An 18,867-nucleotide genomic window follows, 5' to 3' on the forward strand; every position below is an offset into this window, starting at 1 on the left:
AAAATGACAAAAATGACAAAAATGACAAAAATGACAAAAATGACAAAAATGACAAAAATGACAAAAATGACAAAAATGACAAAAATGACAAAAATGACGAAAATGACAAAAATGACAAAAATGACAAAAATGACAAAAATGACAAAAATGACAAAAATGACAAAAATAACAAAAATGACAAAAATGACAAAAATGACAAAAATGACAAAAATGACAAAAATGACAAAAATGACAAAAATGACAAAAATGACAAAAATGACAAAAATGACAACAATGACAACAATGACAACAATGACAACAATGACAACAATGACAACAATGACAACAATGACAAAAATGACAAAAATGGCAAAAATAACAAAAATGACAAAAATGACAAAAAAGACAAAACTGACAAAAATGACACAAAATGACAAAAATGACAAAAATGACAAAAATGAAAAAAATGACAAAAATGACAAAAATTACGAAAATGACAAAACTGACAAAAACGACAAAAATGACAAAAATGACAAAAATGACAAAAATGACTTTTAAATGTGACAAAATTTAATTTTATATAAAAGTATGGTCTCAAGAAGGCTAAAAAAATGTGTAAATGTGATAAAAAAAACGCTAAAAAATCACTCAATATCGACTTATTAAAATTGAAATAGTGTGGAAAATTACTCATAAATGTTAAAAAATACTCATATTGAGCCAAAAATAATGCAACAATATTTAACCAAAATGATGCTAAGTTTACATAAAATAACTTTTAAAAATTGCTCAGAAATCCTGGATAATGAGACAAAAACGAGTCAATCATCTCAAAAATGACTGAAAAAATATAAGCATTTTTCGATTTTATTAAATTGCTTAAAATTCTTGAAAATTATTCAAAACAAATATCAACAACCAACGAAAAATTGCAAAAAAAATTCTCAAAAATATCACAGAGGAACTGCATATTTGCTACCGATGTTTAATAATCTGATTTTGGAAGGTTTTGGCGTCCTTAATTCTGTCTTAATTTTGTCTGTCACCTGAAGTTTTCGTGATGTGGCGTTAAGAAATGTTAAATTTTTTCAGTTTTGGGTAACATAATTATTCTTTTTTAAAACTTAAAGTTTATTTTGACACAAATTATTATCCTTCATTTAATTAGGGACTCAGACCTTGTCTAGATATTCATGTTTCAGAAATTCAATGCTTCAATGCTAATTGAATTCTACAATTTTTAAAAATTCCGAAAGATAAGATTACAAACATTTCTGAAACCATTCGAGAAATCCATTAAAAATTTGATATTAATGATTTTAGCTCACTTAACAACTTTGTTGAAGACTGCGAAACGACTTGCCTTATGGTTTTTAATATATTTAAGAATCAATTTGGTTTTAATTTAATTTAAAATTTTGTCAAAATTCCCGATTTAAGCAGATTTTGAAAAAAATAACGAAAATTAAACTTTTGAAACATTTTTCTAAGTAGCTAAAATCACTTGAGGGCGGTCTTCGGAAAAGTTGATCATTGAATTAAAACTTTTGTTTTCAAAACATTTATAAAGTCTTAAAACATTGCAAAAAAGTGCACAAATTGGTTTATTGGTCTTTCGTCTATTTTCAAAAATATTTTCCAAAACTAAAGCTGATAGGAAAAAAACTTAATGAATGTTTGGAATCAGTGCCCCAAAATAAGTCAATATAAGCTGTTAAATATATTCTAGTACCTCAGAAAAATGCAAAAATTGTCTCTAGTGCAATTTTGTCATAAACTTTTGAGAATTGACTCTAAACATTCTTTGAAATGCATCAAAAACAAAGAATCTCCCTATGACGTTAGACAGTTTACAATTGACAGAACATTCACTTGAAATGGATTAAAACAAATTGAGATCCCTATAATGACTAGAATGACTTATAAGTTTCTTTTAAATTATTATGAAGGTTCAAAATTCAATAACATAAAAAAGAGTTTCCCTCGAGTGCTTTTTATCGAACTTTGGACAAACATCGAAGGTCTAAAAAAGTATCACAAAACACGTACGTTCTTACGGAGCGCATAAAAAGCTGACAGCTGACATTTACCAGATAAAAAACTGACTCAAAATTGGCTAAACTTTGAATCAAAATAAGCTAAAAGAAAACTTAAAAATCTCTTGAAAAGAGATTAAAATAGTTTTGAAAAAATTATAAAATGATTTATTAACTGAACTGACAGAAAAATCTAAAAAATATTTATTAAATAAGACAGAAATGTTTAAAAAAACGACTCAACTATGAATAACTTTAAATGACTCAAAAATGATTGTAAAATATCTTTCAAAGTCTCAAAGAGGATTTGAAAAAAGTGCGAAATAACTCACAAACAAAGGCATATGCAAAAGTTACAAGATATGATGAAAAATGAATAATCAATGGCACAGAAACAGTCCATGAAAGACTCAAAAGTCAGTCAAAAATGTCATGAGAATTAATCGAAACACAAAATGAACTAGCTCTTGAAGTATTCTAAAATGACATTCAACTAACACCAAATGGGCACCACAATACATTAAAAAGACAAGTAACAGAAAATTAAGACAAAACTGATCTTAAAAAGTCAAAAAACGAATACATAACACAAAATTGTAATGTATGTAAACGATGTCGCAATCACGGAAAACATTAAAAGAAGAAACAAACCTTACAAAAATTCCAAAAACGATAAAAAAAATTGCAATAAATCTACCGAATCAACACAAACACATTAAACTGAGACAAAACTGACAACACAGTGGAATTAAAAATAAAACCAAAATTCCAAATTTTTAAAAAAAAAAAGTGGAAGAAATATCATTAACAAAAAACTCAAAAACGACACAAAAATGACAAAATAATGATACAAAAATTACACAAAAATGTCTCCAAGTTTTCACAGAGCCAAATCATAGAACCAAAATTTACTCAAAACAACACACAAGAAAAAAAAATTATCATTTTTTTTATGTAGCTGAATACCTAAAAAGTGCCATTCATTTCTGGGAAGCTTCTTCAAACCGATTGGAAACGAACTGTTCCAGGCTACCGGCAGCTGTGAAATTTGTTGCCATCCTCTGAGTCCTGGTTCCGAACACAATAGTCTAAAATTTCAAGTTTCATGTGCAGAAGTCTGGCGTTCAATTTTTCACTCACCACGTCTGCGGATCTTCCACAAGAAGTCGGAACGTGAACGGAAATTCCTTGGCAAAAATGTCTCAGCTTCATCATCTCTAGTATGGGTTGTCTAGGAGCAAAAGAAAAAAAAATGGAAGACGAAACAGGACACGTTCCCGAATGGTTCCCGGGAATAAACTTTTTCGATTGCATTTTTGTCGCATTACAACTTGATGGTATCTCCTGGCTCTATTTTATCGTTGTCGTGTATGTTCGAAATTGTTGAACCCAGTCAGTCCAAGTGTGTGCAAAGTTGTGTTTCTTGGTGGCGGTAGCAAAAAAAAAATCACATTATTCAATTGATGCAATCAACTTCATCATCATCAAGGTAGTTGTGTCTTCTGCTTTCTTGTTTGGGTTAGGAAGAAGGAAAAAGTTTTTATTCGATTTTTTATTTCTTGCATTTTGCCTTAGTCCATTTCCCGGATTACGATTTTTGCTGGGTGGACGTTGGGAGTCGTTTTATTTGCCGAACAATCTCAACGAGTGACAAATTTGAAATTCCAAACATTCAATTCCAGCATTTGAAGATTTTTAGATTTTTTATTGCTACTTTTCCAATATTTCGTTCGATTCAGAGATAAGCTTATTCGAATTGAAGAAAGGAAAATATACAAGAGAAACAGTGTGAAACAATAACTAAATTTACCTCTCCACCTCAGCAGAAATCCGAAACTCCCTTCGGAATCCGTAGGTGGGAGAATTTATATTGGACAGATTGTTATCCTGACGGCTCACGGCTTAGAGACGAAGCAACAAAAAACACCAAGCCGGAATTGTTTCTACAGCTATAAGAGAGAGAAACGGAATGGATTGGTCTTCCTGAAATTCGTCGGATCCAACAACGATCGGTTGAAACTTAAAACTTCTCCATATCACGTGAAGCTTATCGTTTTTTTTTCTTGTTTCGATTCATATTTTCGTTTGTTTTCTTCCACCATCGCCAGGTGATTGCATTCCGAATTCAGAAACTGACCTCTTTCTGAATGGTTCCTCTCCATTCATTCATGCCGCAAACCCTCAAATAAGAAGGATGGTTCCCCATTTTTGTTTTCAACCCAGGCAGCCAGAACAGGACACATTGGCTGATCCAATATTGACCACGAACTGTATTCCGATCACGGCCAGGATGCAATCTGAACCGATGTCACGTATGATGCCGCAGCAGCAAGGCCCTGTTTTTCGAACCGGGTAGACCAAATGCAGTGGTTCTTGGAATCATCCGATAGAATGCGACTGGAGCGATGAGGTTCTCTAGACGGGATTATTTTTCCAAGGTGTCAGGGCGATTTGTTTTCGTTGATAGTCTTTTTTTTAAATTTAAGTCGTCGAAGCTGTTGGTATGGAATTTGGAAGGATTTGAATAAATACGAACAATTTTCGACCAGCTCCACACGATACTACAACCAAAATGTCTTATTCCACATGTGAGCATATTTTGATGTTTGAGATACGTTTTTAAAATAATCTTCAAAAATTTAGACCAAAACTTGATGACAGATTCGTAAACGGAGCTTATGCAGCACCTCACAGGACGACATACGGAAATTAGCTTCTGAGCTCGCCCCCTCCTCTCTACCTGAACCAACTCTCTCCCTCTTAACTGTCCACGAAGAATGTGGCCGGCCTCTTAGAATATTTAACATCACTTGAGCTAATTTCTGAATTAAAGTGTGATTTGATGTGTCGGGTGATAGGTTTACATAATGTCTGGTTTCTTGATTCCATATTTTGGAACTTGTTTCGGTACAATCTCCGGAACCAGTAAACTGAAAAATGGCATACTTATCTGCATTGTACTGAGTAATAATATCTTTCATTTAGCGGTTTTTGGATGTAAATCGGTTAAGCTTATGTTGAGAAAATTAATCACCAATTTTAGGTGCCGATTTTACCCCCACTAGTTTATGAATATTGTTTATGTCACTGTTTTATAATTTATACTATCAAATAACGGTTTGAAATCACTGACAGCGTAGATATCTTATTGAAGTCAATCCAAGCAATGATTCTGTGAAGGACATAAAAAAAATTTGATTTCAGTTCTTGAAAAATGATCATTTTCCTTAGGGGTCCAGGCTTGCTCCTACATAAATTTCATTTCCTTCTAAAACGACGAAAATTACACCAATTGGGCGCTATCCGATACCTTATTCGTACCTATCGGAAGAATTCAAGAAAGCGCAATATTTAGCTCTCATGGCCTTCAAATTGCCAGCGACGACATTCTCCAGTTCTCTCATTGGCCATTAATACTCAATTCCTATCTGATTTTTAGCCATATGGACGCACTGCTGGTCGCAGAGAGAACATGACGTAGTTTTTTCAGATGACATTTTATACGATCTTTTCACTATGTAGTTGGAATTGCGATTTACAACTGTAAACGACTAAAGTTATCATTTCTGATACGATTACATGTTTGCTGAGCTTAATTTATGCAACAGAAACAGAGAAGATCTCATCATTTAACTGCAAGTTTTATTATAATTAAGAATATTTTTTTTATCAGGACAATTCAGGACATTTTAATGACAAATTTTCAAAAACCAGGACAATTTGAGAATTTTTAGGTCTATCGAAAATCAGAACAAATCCTGAAAAAACAGGACACTTTTGGCATCTCTAATCCACAACTTTAACAATTTTGCCATTCTTGACAATTTTGACGATTATGACAATTTTGACAATTTTGACAAATTTTACAAATTTGACAATTTTGACAATTTTTGCAATTTTGGCAATTTTGGAAACTTTGACAATTTTGACAATTTTGACAATTTTTGACAATTTTTGACAATTTTTGACAATTTTGACAATTTTGACAATTTTGACAATTTTAACAATTTTGACAATTTTGACAATTTTGACAATTTTGACAACTTTGACAATTTTGACAATTTTGACAATTTCGTCAATTTTGACAATTTTGACAATTTTGACAATTTTGACAATTTTGACAATTTTGACAACTTTGACAATTTTGACAATTTTGACAATTTTGACAATTTTGACAATTTTGACAATTTTGACAATTTTGACAATTTTGACAATTTGACAATTTTGACAATTTTGACAATTTTGACAATTTTGGCAATTTTGACAATTTTGACAATTTTGACAATTTTGACAATTTTGACAATTTTGACAATTTTGACAATTTTGACAATTTTGACAATTTTGACAATTTTGACAATTTTGACAATTTTGACAATTTTGACAGTGTTGACAATTTTGACAACTTTGACAACTTTGACAATTTTGACAATTTTGACAATTTTGACAATTTTGACAATTTTGACAATTTTGACAATTTTGACAATTTTGACAATTTTGACAATTTTGACAATTTGGACAATTTTGACAATTTTGACAATTTTGACAATTTTGACAATTTTCACAATTTTGACAATTTTGACAATTTTGACAATTTTGACAATTTTGACAATTTGGACAATTTTGACCATTTTGACAATTTTGACAATTTTGACAATTTTGACAATTTTGACAATTTTGACAATTTTGACAATTTTGACAATTTTGAAAATTTTGACAATTTTGACAATTTTGACAATTTTGACAATTTTGACAATTTTGACAATTTTGACAATTTTGACAATTTTGACAATTTTGACAATTTTGACAATTTTGACAATTTTGACAATTTTGACAATTTGACAATTTTGACAATTTTGACAATTTTGACAATTTTGCCAATTTTGACAATTTTGACAATTTTGACAATTTTGACAATTTTGACAATTTTGACAATTTTGACAATTTTGACAATTTTGACAATTTCGACAATTTTGACAATTTTGACAATTTTGACAATTTTGACCATTTTGACAATTTTGACAATTTCGATAATTTTAACAACATTGACAATTTTGAAAAAAAAAATTTATTTCGAACTTCACCATCACCTCAAAGATCGTTGTTTCTTCAACGCCATCTAGCAATAACCCCGTGGCTGTTGTTTGATTGCTGAACCAATTTCTAGAAGCTGTTTCAAGATATCACGTCCCATATTCAGGGTAAAATACTTTAGCAAGCAAACAACTCATACCTTAATACTAGGAACTTCCTCGCTCAATAAAATTCTTGAAACCACTCTGGAGGCTGAGGATGACAGCTCCGTCTGTTTGCCTATTATTTTCGAATGGAAAGCTGGATGGGCCATTGTCATCCTTTCGTGAGGCTAAGAAAAGGGGTTATCTCTCGGTGCCACAGGATATGTGAATGTACACATTTATGGAGAGAACTAGAAAGGAAACATTTCAGTGACAGGCATCCGGCCGAAGCGAATGTCATGAACTAAGGCGTGAGTGGGCTCAGAATCCAGGATTATCCCCGGCTTCAGCTTTAATGGATCCTTTCTCGGGCCGCTGTCTGTTTGTTTGTTGTCATTTGCGATGTCAATGTGGCTTTTCATAAATTGTGAATTTTTGCCTTGAAATCTCACATTACAGTCGGGTTTGTGTCAGTAATCCCAGGAAATTGAGCCGTTTTAGAGCGTTTCAGGACTCAATCAGATCCCGGGGCCGATTCGGAGGATTGGGAAATGTTTGCTTTCAAAAAGTTCGTGACATTTATTGAATCCTAATGATCCTTGGAGAAACCAACACACGATTTTTCGGGAAACAGAATCGTGCGGCTTGGTCATTGTGTTGATGGCTATCTCGAAAAAGTTTTCTCGCTACGAACTTTGCCCATGTTCTGCGGATACGAAAACAGTATAAAAAACCTGATCCGGCATGAAAAAAACCACAGGGAATTGGGAAAACGAAAAACAAACATCCTCTTTGCACTTTTACTTGTTCGGTGTTTTTTTTTTCAACAACCTTTTCAAGAATATGTGTCGCGTTTTTTTTTTGTTTCTTCATTCCGTCTCAATTTTAAGGGCTCGTTACGGGTCCAACGCGGATCACGATACGAGCCTCACCTCTTCTCAAGGAGTTGTGTTTGTTGGTTCCAGAACCAAGACGACGACGACGACGACGATCCTCGGTTGTAGATTACGGTTGCTGGAAACCAAACAAAAAAAGATTGCACAAGAAAGGTTGTCGCTGTAATTCTGCGCTAAGGAAGGTTTGAGAAAAAGACACGAAATCGACCGAGGCTCGTGCATCTTGAAGGCTTGTTACTGGTCAAACTGCGAGAGGCTGCAGCGTAAAGGTGATGAAAATCAACGAAAAATGTAAACATGAAAATTAAAAGTTGTTGCACCGGGAACAAGAAAGATTGGCTGAAATTGATAATAGTGTTGTGTTGCCCAACTCGAAGCCTATACGTACATAGTAGGTCCATACGAGTCTAATGAGATTCTGTTTAGCGACCCTGTTTGTGCAAATGAGCGAGGTAAAATGATGCTGATCACGGATGTTAGGGGAACAAATTCGGCTGTAATAAATCATCCGTCTAGTCTATCAATTTTGATCAAAGCTGGTATCTTAATAAAAAATAATTTTCATTGAAATTCAATTAAATTCAGAATAAGTTGACATATTTGAACAGAAAATGCGAATTACCTATTTATTTGAACTCAAAAAACGCTTACATAAGTTATTCACAAAAGAAGTTGGTGTATGAATTTTTGATAATTGATAGTTTCGAATATCGAATTTTCAATAAGATTAGACTCACTTAGGTTGCCTTTTTGTCCGGATTTTGTACCAATGTTTTAACTTTATTTGCTGAATCAAAGAAAAATTATAATTGCGTGATAACTATTAAGTATTTTGCGTTCCAAACAATCTTTTCAGCAAAGTTTTTCCAAAAAAACTGGCTGATGTGTTTTGATGAAAACATTTTATTTGAGATTTTTAATTTTTGGTTTTAATTGAAGAATTCCCAAATTTGCCTGGATATTGCCCAAATATTGGGTTGTAAACTTTGAAATCGAACGTCCGGATTCTGTAAGGTTTTAAGATAAAACAGCTCGGATAAGTGTGGAAAAATATCTGGTGATCTTAGGTTTTAATAATTTCCGATGTTTTGATTCCATTTTTTTTATATACAAAACAAATTTTTTTTCCTGTGACCAGATTGTGTAATCCAGATTATTATTTTTGATGTCCAGTTTAGTTTATCATCGGAACTTAAATCCTGATTCAAACCTTGGTTTTGCATTTAAAACTAAAATAAGATATATTTTCCATTTTCAAAACTCATCATTTTGGAATATTAAATAAAATATTCAAAATAAAAAACCATTTTTAAGATTTGGATTTGAAATGTTTACTCTTGATTCTATTGCAGAATTGAAACTTCAAAAAGTTGTATAACTGCGATCCAGAAATGAAGTATGTGAGTTGAACCATTCTAAATTTATGAAATTAATTTGCGGCTTTATCGGTGAGGGTTGAAGAGTTGAAATGAAAGACGGATAGAAAATCAGAATAAGAAAATTCTAAGGTGGTGAAAAGAGCGAAGAGCATTTGAAATAGAAGCTTGACCACATACTAAATTCTTTGTCCCGCATCAATTAACTGTATTGAAGAAGTAGTACCCAATAGAGAAGGCAATACCTTAGAATTTTCTTCTTCTGATTTTCTATCCGTCTTTCATTTCAACTCTTTAACCCTCACCGATAAAGCCGCAAATTAATTTCATAAAACAAATTCACGGTGATTTCTCTTCTTAAAAAATCATTCTAAATTTTCATTCAAATTCACTAGTTTAATTACGAATAAATATTTGAAGAAAAACTCATATAGAAAATCAAAAATTCAAAATTCTAATAAGAGATTTCTGTATAAGGATGCTGTCTGTTCTGTTAATAATTATTGGGAATTTTTGTATGGAGTTTAGATTCAGAAATCGATTTCAAATAAGTAATTAATAAAATTTATTCAGGTTTAAAATGAAGATACGGAATTAAAGCTCAAAACTGCCCAAAACAAAACACAAAACCAGTGAAAACCACTTTTATTTAATATGATCTGATTTTCATGTTTGCGATCAAAAATCCGGGCAAACATGATCAAAATGCAGGAATTACTCAACAAAAATAGAAAAAAAAAACTGGAATTTTTGATTCCATCAATATTCATCAGTAGATTTTAAATCGTATTTTAGGCTTCTAAAAAACCTTTCACAGATTATTTTTATGAAACTTGCTCACCGCATTTGTTTGCCGAACCGGACTTTTACCAAATTTTATGTAAAATATTCAGACAAACTCAGTTAAAACCGGGCAATCTGGAAAATTTATACTCAACCCAGTCCATAACACATTTTATGGATTTTTTTACATTCGCAAATTGTAAACTTCAAATTTCAAATACACAAAACTTTTTCATGGAAACTGAAATCTTGACACTCAAAAGTCTTTTGAATGGGTTTCCTTTAGGAAGTGTAACTAAAAAAAATTCAGAATTTGAATTCAACAATTTTATCTTCGAAATTCATTTAATAATAGTTTAGTAAACAGAATTCACAAAAAATCTTTTACCTGGTATCCACTTCTTTATGATCAACCCTTTTTTTCAAACTAAAAGGGATAAAATTATATATTTTATGCTGATATGAAATATTCATCAAATCCAATTTAAGTTATCAATTTTATTTTGTGTTTCTTGTTCTTTTGAATGCTTCGCTTCGCTTTATAAAGTAAACGAGGCCACATAATTCGCATTGATACGAGGTCCAAGAGATTCTAGAGCTAATTTTAACTTTTTTGGGTGCCCTGAATCAAAATAAACAATTTATTTTTTTCTATCAGCTTTTGTTTTTGAAAGACTTTTAAAAATAGGAAAAAATATTTATTAAATTTCTACACTTTATTGACAAAATTGTTCAAAAATACAATAAGGGTTTCTATTCAATGCAAAACTTTTCCGAAGACCACCAATAATTTCTGCCAAAAAAATTATGGAAGTTTTCGTTTTGATTTGTTGGATTTTTTTTTTCAAAAAACTTCCTTTAGTTATGTCAGAAATACTTATACTTATAATGATTTCATCTTAACTTTCTTATTATTGTAAAATTTAACTTGTGTTGATCATTGTATTTCTGAAATAAGAATATCAAGGAAAGCAAAATATTGTAATTCATAATAAGTTTATGACTTTCATGTTGGATTGTTAGTCATCAATTTTCATTGATCGATTTCACTCAAATGTGATCCATTTATTATGTTATAAATGCCACATCACAAAAACTAATTGAATTTTTTAATCGTAATTAAATAAAACGACGGTAAGACGTTTTTAATTCTTATATTAAAAATATTGAAACACTTATTTGCTCCATCATCATATTTTTTTTATAATTTAAAATAAAATCAACGATTTTTTAAAGTCCTAAAATTAGACTTTTTTTGTATTTGAATTTCTATTCTGAATTTTCGTGTTCTTAAAACATAATCTTCATAGAAGCCTTTATACCTTTATTTAATTTTGGTCCCTTCTAGGAATGAAAATTTCAACTGATCGCGACAACATATTCAGAGCTAAAAATTTCAAACTCTTTAACCAGCACTTTAAAATTTATAAACGTTTACTTAATTTTTATATTTTTAATCGATCATCATTTTTAATTTATCTTTAAAAAGTTAAAATAATGATCCAAAGTGACAACTTGTTAGCTTAATTCAAATGCGTAATATTAAGCAGATAAGTACTCGCTTTGTGCTTTCAATAATTACAACAAATCTTGGATTTTTTTCATCAGTTTCTTATTAATCATACAAGAAATCAAATTTTCCAACCAATTCTTGATCAGTAAAAACTTTCTATGATGATGTGAAATATGTAAAGCTATTATGTGAATTTGGAAAATTCTTTTTTTAAGCCTTTTATTTTGATAATTTGGAAAAAATACTGTTCTTTCTGGATATATTTCCGATGGGAAATGGACAAGACACCTTCTCTTGTCAACGACTAAATTGATGAGAATATTTTATTGTCTTTGCATAACGATTATATTTTTTAACCGCGCAAATCCTAGCAAATAAACAATATGCCCTAATTCCTGGCAACATTATAGCGCTAGTCCAAACGAATCAAACTGCTAGTATACATCCAGGCGTTTCAACTAACATCTCAGGGTGATGAGATTCAACAAATATTTAATCTCAACTTCAAGTTTAACAGCTTATTAAAAATTCGATAACTTAACTAAAGATTAATGATCGGAAAATGCATTGATTTTAAGCTTTGATTCTGAATCGTTTCAGTCAAATTGGTTATTTATTCGAGTTTGTCATAAGAAGAAATCGGTTTTAGATATCAATTTCCTTATTTATTGTGATTTTTGTTTTTTTTTTATGATTATTTTTAGCAAAATTTGAATTCTGAAACACACAAACACATACACAAAATATGTTTTCATATGCTGTAGCCATGAAATTTAAATTTTCCTTAAACATATGATCTCTGGTTCCGGCAGTCGATATGTTTGTTTTATCCAAGGTTGCGAAATTTCATGAGATTGAGATTTTTTGAGTGAGATTTTCCCTTTTTGAATCTCAGTGTGATATTAGGTAATCTCATCGTAAGCATCACAAACGGTTCTTGTCTTGAATGTCAACGTCTTATCAGCCTGAGAGTCACAAGAAGAAAAACTACTTTTTTTAGGGAAGAGATACCATGGAATATTGCGTGTTTAGATAAAAAATTATAAACGTCGTTGGTGAACTGGCATCATGGCTGACCTCCAACCAAAACATATTGACTGGTTTCATTTAAGCGTGCGCCAAGAAATTTTCTGTTTTCAAATTCACATGAAATCAACGTTGCCACAAATTCATTTGATTCGTTTGTGTATCTCATTCTTGCCCGTAAGAGTATATTTCACGCGAACACAAACGATTGCTGGCGAAAACAGCAACAGCAACAAAAAAAAAAAACATTTCCACCCCGGCAGAGGGTGGTGGTTTGTACAAAATATTTCGATCCCGACCGATTTTACTCAAACCGTTTGGGCGCTCATACAAGCAGTGCCATACACGATGCAAATCGTGTTCACAGCGACAAAATTTCATCTAATTTTATCGCATTTGTACCAATGTGTGTAGTCTGTGGCCCGCTTAATGTATGTACACGGAAAATAATAAAAAGGTAAAATTTACCGAGTTAGCAAAGGTGAACGCTCGTGAAAGCCAAAAAGGTAACTTCTACCTCTTCGAGGTGAAACTCACCTCACAGTGAGGTAAAATTTACCTGAATCGAGGTTGGAAAAAAGGTACAATTCACCGAGAAAAAAGATAAATCTTACCTCGTAGCGAGGTGAAGTTCACCTGAATTGAGCTCGATAAAAAAGTATAATTCACCTAGAAAAAAAGGTAAATCCAAATAAGGTAAAACTTACCTCGTAGCGAGGTGTAATTGACCTGGATTGAGTTAAACAAAACGGTACAATTCTTCTAAAAAAAAGTAACTATTCGCCGAACCCGTTCATTGAGGTTAAGCTGTTTTGTCATTCTAGGAACAAGTTTTGCTTTGTGCCTAATATGTGAAAATCGGAATAGAATGGTAAGTGTTCTTAAATATCATTTAGTTGTGTTGGTTCTCGTCATAATACTATTGATTTTGTTTCAGATCGGCCCATAGAGCTTTGAGGTGTATTCCACGTCATCCTCCAGCCAGAAAAGCCGAACCTGACCGAATTAATCGAACGGAGGAGGCCATGAATGTACGCAACGCAGGTGGATTCAGCGGCCATAGCGGCTCAGAAGAACGCGAAGCCGAATTACCAGTCCCTATTTATCTCCAATAAATATCATTTTTGAAAGAATTGTGTATGTTTTTAATTCTTATTGAAGAAAACAATCAAACCAACCAGCATTTACCTTTTAAATCAGTAAATGGGAAAAAGGTATTATTTACTATTTTGCTAAGTGAATGCGAAAAAGGTAAAAATTACCTTTTTGCTAGGTAAATTGAAAAAAGGTAAAATTTAGCTTTTTGCTAGGTGAATGGTAAAGGTAAAGGTAAAATTTACCTCGAAAGAGGGGTGGAAAAAATTCACCTCGCAAAAAGGTAAATTTTACCTTTTTTAATTTTCCGTGTAGAGATACTCTGGTGGATACAAATTTATGTGTTGCAACGTTGCATATAATACACTGTTATTTTTTAAACACAACTGTCAAAAGTTCGGAAGTAAGTTCGGACATCCGAAGTAAAATTTAGTGCTGGCGCTATAATAATATTTGTGCAGACTCTTGAACAAAGAAACAAGTTTCCCAGTTCAGAAAAAGCTGAACCTACCACAACTTTTTAAAACACTGTCAGTTATACCTGATGAATGTTAAAGGCCAGCTATACATTTTAAAACATTTTTATAAAGAAAATATGTTAAAAGTTCAGTTTAATCAGGTTAATGATAAGAATTTGTTTATTTTATTTTCAAGGTAGCGAAATCTCATTATATTGAGATTTTATCGAGTGAGGTTTTTCCTTTTTGAATCTCAGTGTGAAACGTTAACGTTGATTGTGAATGAATGTTTTATTTTAAAAACATCTTCCTGAAGAATGTATTATCATGACTTGTAAGAATTTGATTATAATATTATTGTCTTAGGTTAATGAAAGTTTTACAGGATGGACAAAAGATATTTATGACCACACTTAGCGCTGAAATATGTTGATAAGTCTAGCTCGTATTTAGACGAATAAAGACACGCAAGTTATGAAATTGTATTTCCCACAGTGATGTACATTGAAATCTGTCAAAAACGTTGATGCAAAGTTTTTGCAATCATGAACAAAGAATCGCAAATATTGAAATGCCCGAGCTCAAAATTCATCAAAAAAAAAAAAAAAAACATTCAATGACTTAATGTGCGTGCCAAAAAAACATCTCAAATATACTGGACATTACACTAGAAACAAAATTGTCAAAATCTGAATAGCTACATATTAGATTATTATAAATATTAACACATTTAGTACCGCAAAAACAACTAAGCTGGGAAACACCAAAATTCAGCATTAAAATTTTCAAGATCAACTGAGCCTTATTTTACAAATTTAGTATCTATGAATTACCGAAAGTGTTTTGTCAATTTTGCAGAAAAAAGTTGCATGATTTTATTTATAGCATTCGAGTTATGCTTTGCTCCTACTTGTAGTGGCAACCTGAAAAACGAAGTTGAAATTCTTAGTAAGCTATGTAGAGTTTCATTTTAAATGAAGAAAATAGTTTCTTAATCTTCCAAACAAATTTTTGAGTTAGGATACAGATTTATAGCATTTGAAAATAAAAAAAAAGATTAAAACCAACGAAAAAACGATTCCAATTAAAAAGCATGGCATCCCAGCTTATGCAACCGGCTGGAATCGACAACATGTGAAAAGCATTTATCAACCAAATAAAACGTGATAATTTTTTTTTTAAATTTTCTTTTCAAATGAAGGCGGCGGTTTTTAACTTCTATCCTAATGGTTACACTTTTTTATTTCAATTTCAAAAAGATATTTTAATGATTATTTATGTATTTTAAAGATTTATTTTTCAAAAGAAAGAAAGCCGGTTTTATTTGCGCTGGCTCACAAATCTTTTTCAAATATTATCTCGACTCGCGTGATGTTTGAAATTCCCTGTGGGAAATTTCTGAAGTAGAAAACATGATCGTTGCACCAAAAAGCAGGATATGATTCAAACCAGCCTATCTAATGTCCGATAAATTCACTTATTCTATTTAGAGCGCTTCTAGAAGATTATAGAATTCTTAATAGAAAATAGAATATGACAGAAATAATAATGTGCCATTGAATATTAAGATAGATCAAATATTTTTGTACTACCGTTTGGAGTAATTGTTAAATCGCTTCTTTTGTTAAGCTGTCTTACTAAGAATTTCTTGATAATGATCTTATAAGCTTCTTAGACACATGCATCAGATATAAATTGTTCTTGGATAATCATAACTGGATTGTTAACGTTTAAAAATGCCTATTAAAAAATCGTTAAATCATTGCAAAAAAAAAAACATTGTTTAATTTTAGTAAAATGGCTAGTTAAGACTGTAAATTGATCATTTACAGCCTAGTAGATCATTTTGAAGTGGTCTTTTTGAAATCGGGAATGATAAGATTTGTTTATAAAATTGGTTTTCTACGGTTGTTCCGGATCTTAAACAGTCTCTAAGTGACTATTCCTTTCAAAAATTCTGCAGAAAACTGCACCATCTATGTTTAAATCTCAGCCCTAGAAAGTTAAATCAAATATCAATTTTTTCATTTAATATATTCTATGTTAAGTTAACCAAGCATATTTTATTGATTTCAAATAGCCAGAAAATCGAATTGAAATATTGCTCTTAATCCCATATTATGTTTTTGCTTTTAATCTTTGAAAACCAACATAGCGCTAACGGCGTAATATTATAATTGTGATATTTAAGTTGTCTTGACTATGATATTACGTTATAAATTGTTTAGTTCCAAAGCGCTGTATTTGCAAATAATATTATAAAACTAAAGTGTTGTTCACAAAATTTATAAGGTAGTGTGTCGTGTACATAGACACTTTTTTGAAACATAGGTCCCACAAGCTTTAATAAACTCCAATCACTAAAGCGCTTTCGATTTTTTTTTTTCTATTGAAGCGTTTGGAGTCGTTCAACTTGGCGTGCCACTAGTGTGAAAAGCTAATCACATTATAGGATACATTAAAGTATTCCAGATTCGTTACAAATTAAATTGTCGTCAAAAAATAGTAGGGGAAAAGTGGGAAACATAGCTGAAGATTTCTCTAATGGGATTTTGGATATGTGATTTTTTTCTAGTTGTGATGTTCAACGAATTTCGTTTGACATCGAAAGCTTTGAGCGTCACAACGAGATTCATTGTGCTGCTGGATTGATACTCACCACGGTGAGTATCTCTTTCAGATGATTATCTGAAAACTTGTAACTCTGGTTTTATCACGTTGGAGTCCCTAGAACGATCCCTAAGTGGGTCGATTATACTTTATTTTTTATTTTGAGTAGGACTAAGAGCATCGGTATCTTTTTCGTACAGTTTTCCTAAGTATCTGTTATGGCAACTTATTCATTACTTGTTGAGAGCTCTGAAGTAAAAACTTGTAGAAAATATCAAACATGGTAATGTTTTAAAATGTTTTTCATTTGGTGAAATTGAATTCTTGTTTTTTTACTTTCAAATGCACCAATATTTGTATAGTAATTGATGAAAATCGATAAGGTAGTTTCGATTTCACACACATTGGATCATGCTCACACATTATGAAAAAAAAATTTTCCCAAAGGTCTTTCATTTTTATTTCTATTGTAAAATCCTGGAGCTCAATAAAATAAATTCATTTTAACCGTTTTTTAACAAGATTTCTTTGGGAAGCTTAAATTACGTCTCAAATTTTAAAAAGTCTAACTGAAAGGAAGCATTTGGAAAAATGAATGATTATGCAAAAAAAAAACAAAATAAGTACCAGCTCTCAAACACTCTTAAAGTCGAAAACTTTACCCTACCAACAATCGATTTCACACATTCCAAACACCGCAATGTGACTTTCCACAGACAATAACTGTCAATGGGTTTCACACAATGGAACATACAAGGCGGCATACCACAGCAGCAGCAGCACAAATCCCTAAAATTTGCACAACGAAACAGAAACTTGGGATGGTGATCCATAATTCGTACTCACCAAACCAGTCTTTAATTTGATTTTACTCATTCATAGCACTCTGAGTACTGAGCATAGTCCCATTTATGTTCAACTAGCCGATACCCCTTTTTGGTCCGGATTTGCTCTCTCCTCACCTCTCTGATGATTTTGCAGGACCCATTGAAGCTCGGTTGAAACTCATTTATCCGGCGCAGCTTCCATTCTCGGTTTGATAATTTACACTTCTACTTTAGTATGCAGCCTATCGTCATTACTCCATGGAAAGCGTCAAAGGCAGCTTTCAGCTGCCCCAGTAAATGGTCTGTGGTTAAATTTAGGTCAAAAAGTGTGTTACGGTTATTGCGACTAAAACGGTCTGTTTTTGTTGCATAAATGATTGAAACCATTGTATTTTGTTCCACCTAACGTTCTACTAACATGGGAATTTTTAAATCTTAAGCGAACCTGCATAAGGATTTTGCATGATATTTCATCAAAATATGGAGCACACTAGTATTTGTTTGTGAATGACGGTCGCCATATAACGGGGAGAACGCAAAATGTTAATCCGTTAGTGAGAAAATTGATTTTGAATAGCCAAATAAGTTTGCTTTTAAAACTGGCCGACGATTTCATTGAGAATATTTTAAGAGTTTTAAAACTGTGAGAAGAGGATCAATTTTCAAACCTATGATGTCCTGTTTTCACGAGTTGATACACCGTTGCATTGCTCGAGAAGCCATTCGAGAATATTGACATACCTGAAACGAAACGAGGAAAGGGAAAAACAAAACGTTAGAAGATTAGTTCGATTAGCTTATTAGAACGCAGCTTGTGACAGCTTGTCACAATTTGTTGTTTCATTTTTCAATGAAAGAGGGAAAGGTATCAAATTTCGTTGAACTGGGAGAAAAACTCTTTCTGCCTGGTGCTGGTCATCGGGTATATCTGATGTTTGTATGGTAATAGTTTTGGTTTCTATTTGAGCTCAACAAACACACTATAAAAGGCACTCTAAATGTTTGGAGACTGTCATTGCGAGGATGGAAAAATGGATGATGAAATGGAGATTTCCATTTTCCATAATCGATTTACACCGAGAGGGGGTTCAAGT

Source organism: Uranotaenia lowii, chromosome 2, assembly GCF_029784155.1.
Source record: "Uranotaenia lowii strain MFRU-FL chromosome 2, ASM2978415v1, whole genome shotgun sequence".
NCBI classification, from domain to species: Eukaryota; Metazoa; Arthropoda; class Insecta; order Diptera; family Culicidae; genus Uranotaenia; species Uranotaenia lowii.